The following is a 7,500-nucleotide window of genomic DNA, read 5'->3' on the forward strand; positions in this document are numbered from 1 at the left end:
GTTCAGTAGGTAGCCGATTGGTCTCTCCTTACGGACACTAACCATCCGTTCTTCATTGACACCAGAGCAATGAGAAGCCAACATGCCGCCCTGGAATGGCACTCAGTCTCCCCTCTTCCAGCTTATTTGTTACCTGACTGTACAGATGACATGGCATTATAGTCTTCTACACTGTTTGCCTGAATGAACAAATGGATACTTAGGCAATAGGTGTAATCAGGGTGCGTTTTTTTCAGCATTACACGGAATGACTGGCTATTTGAGTCATTACGTGAAATGACTGGTGGTCACAGTCATTTCCCGTAATGCCTAAATATTTTGGTCATTTCATGTAATGACTAGTTTCACATATTGCCTGTAACACATACACACACACACACACACACACCCACACACCCACACACCCACACACACACACACACACACACACACATATATATATATATATATATATATATATACATATATATATATATATATATATATATATATATATATATATGGGTGGTGGCAGCTACCACCCATATATATATATATATATATATATATATATATATATATATATATATATATATGTGTGTGTGTGTGTGTGTGTGTGTGTGTGTATATATGTAGATATATATATATATATATATATATATATATATATGTTATATATATTATATATATGTATATATATGTATATATATGTATATATATGTATATATATATATATATATATATATATATATATATATATATATATATATATATATATGTACAGTTGCGGAATTATATTTCAGTACATATGCGAAGTCCCACTCTTGTACATCTGGCAACCACCTCGATGTAGACATAGCATAAATAGTATTTTTATGAATGATGCGAAAACCCTTTTGTAACAAAGAGGGGGATTGGTAGAATATAGATAGCCAATAAGTGTATTAATATCTATTTTTAGAAACGAAATAAGCATTTGATATTTGTGTTTTTTGTTTGTTTGTTTGTTTTTCAAATGCAGTATTAACATGCAGTATTAATTACCGCTGGCTTTGTAGGGGAATGTTTTCAAATGCGACTTTTTGGAATTGTTTATCGAAATGGCAACGCCTATGGAGGTAAGGCGGCATTCCCCCTTTATTTGAACACAGCTAATGATATTTACATATTTCTTGAATATAGAAAACGCCTCATACTTCATGTATGGCAACTAAATCAAATAGAAATCTGCAAATTCGCTGAGAAGTTAGCAAGTGCTTCTCGAAGCTACACCATCTAGTAGCGGCTGATCGAACTAATGAAGTGAGACTTTTCTTTTCACCGAAACAAAACACTTTTTTAATAAACAGAAAACATACTGCGTTATATTCTCCGTTATAGAACATTACATGAACGCAAAACCGCATTATGGGTATGGAGAATATAAAGACGTTTGTAAGCGACACGTGAGTTAGGATACCGCTGTCGCCAGATGTAAGCGAGTGACCACCGCAAGCCACCAGATGTATGAGTGACACGAGAGATTGGGAGCACCTCTGTCGCCAGATGTGATCAAGACGTGAGATGGACTTGGGTGGGTAGGTGAAAAGGGGCTTAGCTTGCTGGTTTATTCTTGAAGACAAATATAAGACCCCCAAGAGACCCCCGTGTCCCCGGGTGGAGGAAGAGGTGGTGGAGCTGGACCCTGTGTGGCTTGTTCTGTCAGCTGTGTCTCTCTCCTCTCTGCCTTACGGACGTGTCCTTTTATGCGGCGGTTCCCTTCGAGGGCGGATGTTTGTTCCTGTGCGTAAAGAGAAAGCCGGGCTGCATCTGCGTCCTGCCCAAGGAGAAGGGCAGCTAATTGGACGGAGGTGTGAAGTGTACATCTGGTCTTGCTACTATTGTTGACATCGCTCGGCTACGCGCAAGGCTCGTCCTCGAGCCGACTGTAACGCTTGAAACGATGCAGTAGAGGTTCTGTTTGGTGTCTACAGATGGTTCCTGGTGATCCGAGGGTCGCTAGACCGTCGCGTGCCAGGTAGCGGGTGTGGTAGAGGTTTCGCACTGAGGTGCAACATTCAGTAGCGAGGAGGGTCATCGTCTTCAGAAGCTGAAATATAAGAGTACCAGGCCAGTAAAAGGGCTAAGGAGGAGGAGGATAATGTGTTAGTCAATCACCTTACTAAATTGCAAGAAAAATGAGAGCATAATAAGAACAATTTGTCACAAGAAGAGTAACGTGTCAAGTTAGGTATTAATTACTTAACGAGTTCAATAAGGTACCATCATATTGAAGAGAGAAAAATTAATTGAATAAGAATTCCATATCTTTAGGGTAAATAGGCAAGTATATATGCTTCGAACACATAGGCAGCTGGGCCTGAACTTATTCTAACAGTGCTCGTCTCGGCTTCAATCGTATGAGCGTAAGTATGCGACGGGCGCAGGATTCCTTCGTTTACGGCCATGAGCCGGGCTTAAAATTAACTTGCGGTGATTGTAACCGAGTAGGCCTATATAAAGCATGGTGTCTGCCATTATTTGCAACTGGAGACACTACCATCAGTACATATTCACCAAACCTTAAACTAAAGAAGCATAAACTCCAGCATTACTGAGGACGATACCAAACTTCGAGAGGACGTCGTAAAAGAGATTTGGGTTCAGTTATTAGTCATAGGGATGGCACATAGTAAAATACGCAATCTTAGAGTGAATTCCGAGTAGAGTGGGCAGGTAGGTAAATAAGAGGATAGTCAGGTGATCGAAATCTACGTGTGAACGAGCGACAGATTAGCACGGCAAGTATGAAGAAACAGTGATATAAAGAACGATATAGTGTATACACAGAATATAACAATACGCAAGAGGTAATGAAGTGATTACTAATAGGAATAACATATAAGAGAAAAAAATAGGTAATTTCATTAATTCGACCCAAATAAACATGAATAATATGATGAGAGCAGCCAAACATAACAATAATTAATTAAACTCGAAGGTACTCATTTGTTCTGAGTGAAATGATATATGCTAAATTGTGCGATCTGAGGATAAAAATGATAATAGACAGAAAAATACTAACACAATATATCAATTACGGGATGGTTAGGGCTGGGGAATGATGTGTGAAGTGAGGGTGCGTGTCACTTAGGTTTGATCTCATTGTGTGATTGTGATGATAAAAAAACAGTGGTTGACAGCAAGAAGTTATGTAGTATGGAGTTAGTAGTGTGCGTTCGTAGAGTGGCGTGTACTTGATTTGAAAGAAGGCAACTTGTATGCAAGGTGTGGGTGGGTATAGGGAGGGCAATAGTTACTCTGGGACTATTAGGTACACTTACTTTAATAGTGACGAGGAAGTGTTGGTGGTGGTAGGTAGAACTGCCACTTCATCACTGTGCTGACGAAGGTTTGCGAAGACTTGGCGAGGTAGGTGAGCCGGATTGGCGAGTGTGGCGGCATAGAGTGCGAGGATACATCTTCAGCGACTTCGTCAGGAGGGTAGCACAGGCGTGAGTGGTCAGCACGAAGTAGTAGGACAGACATGGTGCGGGTAGGCGTGATCGAAGAGGACTCGATAGCGATGGCTGGGCGTTAAAAGTGGCAGGGAGGCACTTCGCGTGGATCGGCAACAGGCGTCGGCAAGGAGCGAGGTGGTAGGCGAATATGCGTCGGCGTTGTGAGGTTCTTGAACACCGCTGCCATCAGATGTAAGCGACACGTGAGTTAGGATACCACTGTCGCCAGATGTAAGCGAGTGACCACCGCAAGCCACCAGATGTATGAGTGACACGAGAGATTGGGAGCACCTCAGTCGCCAGATGTGAGCAAGACGAGAGATGGACTTGGGTGGGTAAGTGAAAAGGGGCTTAGCTTGCTGGTTTATTCTTGAAGACAGATATAAGACCCCCCAAGAGACCCCCGTGTCCCCGGGTGGAGGAAGAGGTGGTGGAGCTGGACCCTGTGTGGCTTGTTCTGTCAGCTGCGTCTCTCTCCTCTCTGCCTTACGGACGTGTCCTTTTATGCGGCGGTTCCCTTCGAGGGTGGATGTTTGTTCCTGTGCAAAAAGAGAAAGCCGGGCTGCATCTGCGTCCTGCCCAAGGAGAAGGGCAGCTACTTGAACGGAGGTGTGAAGTGTACATCCGGTCTTGCTACGTATTGTTGACAACGCTTTACCATTGTGTGTGTGCATGTATGTGTGTGTGTGTGTGTGTGTGTGTGTGTGTGTGTGTGTGTGTGCGTATGCAAGTGTGCACAATTATATACAAAGATTTGAAGATTTACAAAAATATATGTATGATTCGTTTTGTTCACGAATACACTTTATCTTGTGCTAAATTCTGATAATGGCTTTCGCTCACAATATTCCATAAGCCATGGTGTTTCTATGGAGATGCGTCCACATTCGAACAGCTGAGCAAGTAAATGCACGTTAGCTTGTTTCAACTCAAGCAACTACAAATTAAGTAGTTTGAAGGAAGGGAAATAATCTTACTTTCATTAAGGATATTCTATGATATCTAATATCTTAAATGTTTTCATATTTATCCTGGTGGGTATATGTTGCTCTCTACTTTTGTTATGTCACATTTGTAATTTTTATTCTATCGTTTGTCAATTCATGTCTATCCACTGTATATGTGTAGGTGTCATTAAATTTGCATATTTATCTTCATTGCAAAGTCAAAGATTATATATTCATATGATAAGTTTACGAAAGCATAATTTCTTGTTATATGTATTAAATGTATTAAATATCGTTGGCTTTAAAGAGTATTTTTTCATACACGATTTCTTGGAATTGTTTGATTACTGAAATGGAAACACCTATGGAAGTTGGCCGGCGTTTTAGTTCCACAAATGATTATAGCTGCACATTCTTTACACTTATAAACGCTGCTTTCTATAAACAGCTGCATATGGCAGCTGGAAGAAATAGAATATGCAAATTCGGCGAGAGCTTTGCAACTACTCGTTACTTAACTATCTAGAAGCAGCTAATTGAACAGATAAAGTTCAGCGAAAAGTAACATGTATTTGATTACTGAAATACTATCTTGCTTTGTATGAATTGACTAACGGGTAAAACACTTATCATTTTAAAATATATATATTTAGTAGCCTTTTTACTTTTAAAGAATAGTAATGTGTAGAAAAAGAAAGCAAATATTGGGGAAAATCATACTGACAGAAACAATTCATTTTTATTAAAACCTTGTCAAACACCATTATTTTCTATAACTTCTCGTAGTCTTGTATATAAGCATAGGCTAACATACAAGTTCTGGTTTCCTAAGTATTATTTCCCATTCCTTCTTTGCATGTTCTATTATTCTATTGTATCTCATTCTCTACATTTGTTTGTCATATCTGTATTTCTCACTTTCTTGTTTGCCAGTTCATATCTATAAACTTTATTTACATAGGTATATTGTGTTTTCGGTTTATTGATGGCTGGTGTTCGGTGATGAATACCATCTGCGTGCACTCTTTTTCTCGCCGTTCAACTTGTATATATGTGTTTATATATGCATATATATACATATTTTTATCATATTTATCATTGTGTGTGTGCAATGATATTATAAGTTTATGGAATAATAATTTTCATCCATACGAAATGCCCAGAGCATGCATTAAGCTGAACGCTTGTTTATTAAGCCAGAACTTCTAATTGTGTAATTTAAAGAAAGAGGAACCAACTGTTATAATATATGAAATATATTTTATTTCATAATCTCTGTGCTAATGAATAACCTTAAATTCCCGAATATCTATCTCGCTGTTAACCCAGGTATATGTTCAATAAACAAAGAAAAAATGCATTGTAGATAATATGACGTCATTATGACGTATGGGAAATCCGAGGTGAAAATGAGGTTGCCAGTGAAAGGCTTGGCAGACACTCTTGAAGATGAACACAAGGCAGACTAAAATTTAAAATCGTGGTCGTATCATTGGGATGATAGAAAGTGGTCTCTCTCCTAGTGAAACTTCCAGGGAGCTGGGTATCTCCCGGTCTGTAATTTACAGGTGGATAAAGAGGTGGGAGGAGGAGAGCTCCACGAAAGACAACCGAAGATCAAGATGCTCAGATCAGGGACATAGTGGAGGCGAACCCTTTCATCAATGCAGTAAAAATACAAGAAGAATTGCAGTTCCCTGTAACAAGTTGAATGGCGAGAAAAAGATTGCACGCAGATGGTATTCATCACCGAACACCAGCCATCAAAGAGAGGTTGACCGAACGTCATCGCCAAGGTCGCCTCCAGTTCGCCAAGCAGTATGTAGACAATGATCTGGATTACTGGGGAAGGGTAATCTGGAGTGATGAAAAAAACATTTGTTCCACCGCGCATGGGAAGCTCCACTGTTGGAGGAGAGATAACACTGGCGTGCAAATTACTTTTTTCACTTCTTTAACCTTTTTATTGTATTATGATGTATGGAAAAGATCACTGTCTATATAGATTATTGTCGTAGGGCCCTAATATTTTATGTTCAAATCTAAAATTTATATTTTCCAGAAATTGAAAAAAAAAACATCTACGAATACGAGGGGGGGCCCCGTGACTTGTAATATGGGGGGGGTTTGGATATTCCGCATGGCTTTGGGGAACTGGCAGAAATAGGGGGAGCCCCTTTTCGGAAAAAATTTTTCGAATTTAGAAAGGTTTTTCCCCCGTCAGTACGGAACTAGGGCCTTCCCTTTTCCCAAGGGAAGGGGAAAGGGTCGAAATTCAAAAAGGGAAAACTGCCATACAAAAACGCCCCGAGGCTTTAAGAAAAGGGTTTTCTGCCCAAAACCCAAACCTCGAGTTTCCTCCCGGCCCCAAAGAAATTTTTTTTGATTTAAAAAACCCAGTCGAAAATGTCTGGGGCAAATATAGCCCAATGTCTGGGAAACGGAAAATGAAAGAACCTGGGAACATTTAAATAAAAGATGAAAAGGGGAAGGGGAAGTATTTCGAAAAAGGCCGGAACCCTTTGATATGGTTGGGGCCCCAAAGGTTTTTAAAAAAAATTATTTTTTCCTGTCGGTTATTTTTTCCCCAAAATTTGCCTTCTTTTTTAAATATTACTGTTCTTTTAAAAATAAAAAAAGGGGTAAAAATCTATAAAAAAATGATGATGTTTTACCAGTTGGGCAATTCATACAAAACGAGGGTAAGGGATTTCAGTAAACAAAAATTACTATATAATTTTTAATAAATATTATATATTAAATATATATAATTAAAATTTTTAAAAAATATTTTAAAATAACTTTTAAAAAAGGGGATTAAAAAGGGCCTTTACGGGGTTTTTATGAGGGGCCCCAAAAACAGATATAAAACCCTTAAGCAAAAAAATAAAATACTTCAAATGAAGGGGAAGGGACAAAATTTTCCCACAGCAAGCAAAAACCCAGGACAAACAACATGCATATTCACACATGTTTTTTCAAACGAAAGGAATCACCCCAAAAGGTTTACACGGGGCCAACAAAAAATACGTTAAAAGCCAAAACAATCTAAGAAAAAGCACGCGAGAAAAAGA

This window comes from Penaeus monodon, chromosome 14 (assembly GCF_015228065.2).
Source record: "Penaeus monodon isolate SGIC_2016 chromosome 14, NSTDA_Pmon_1, whole genome shotgun sequence".
In the NCBI taxonomy this organism is placed as follows: Eukaryota; Metazoa; Arthropoda; class Malacostraca; order Decapoda; family Penaeidae; genus Penaeus; species Penaeus monodon.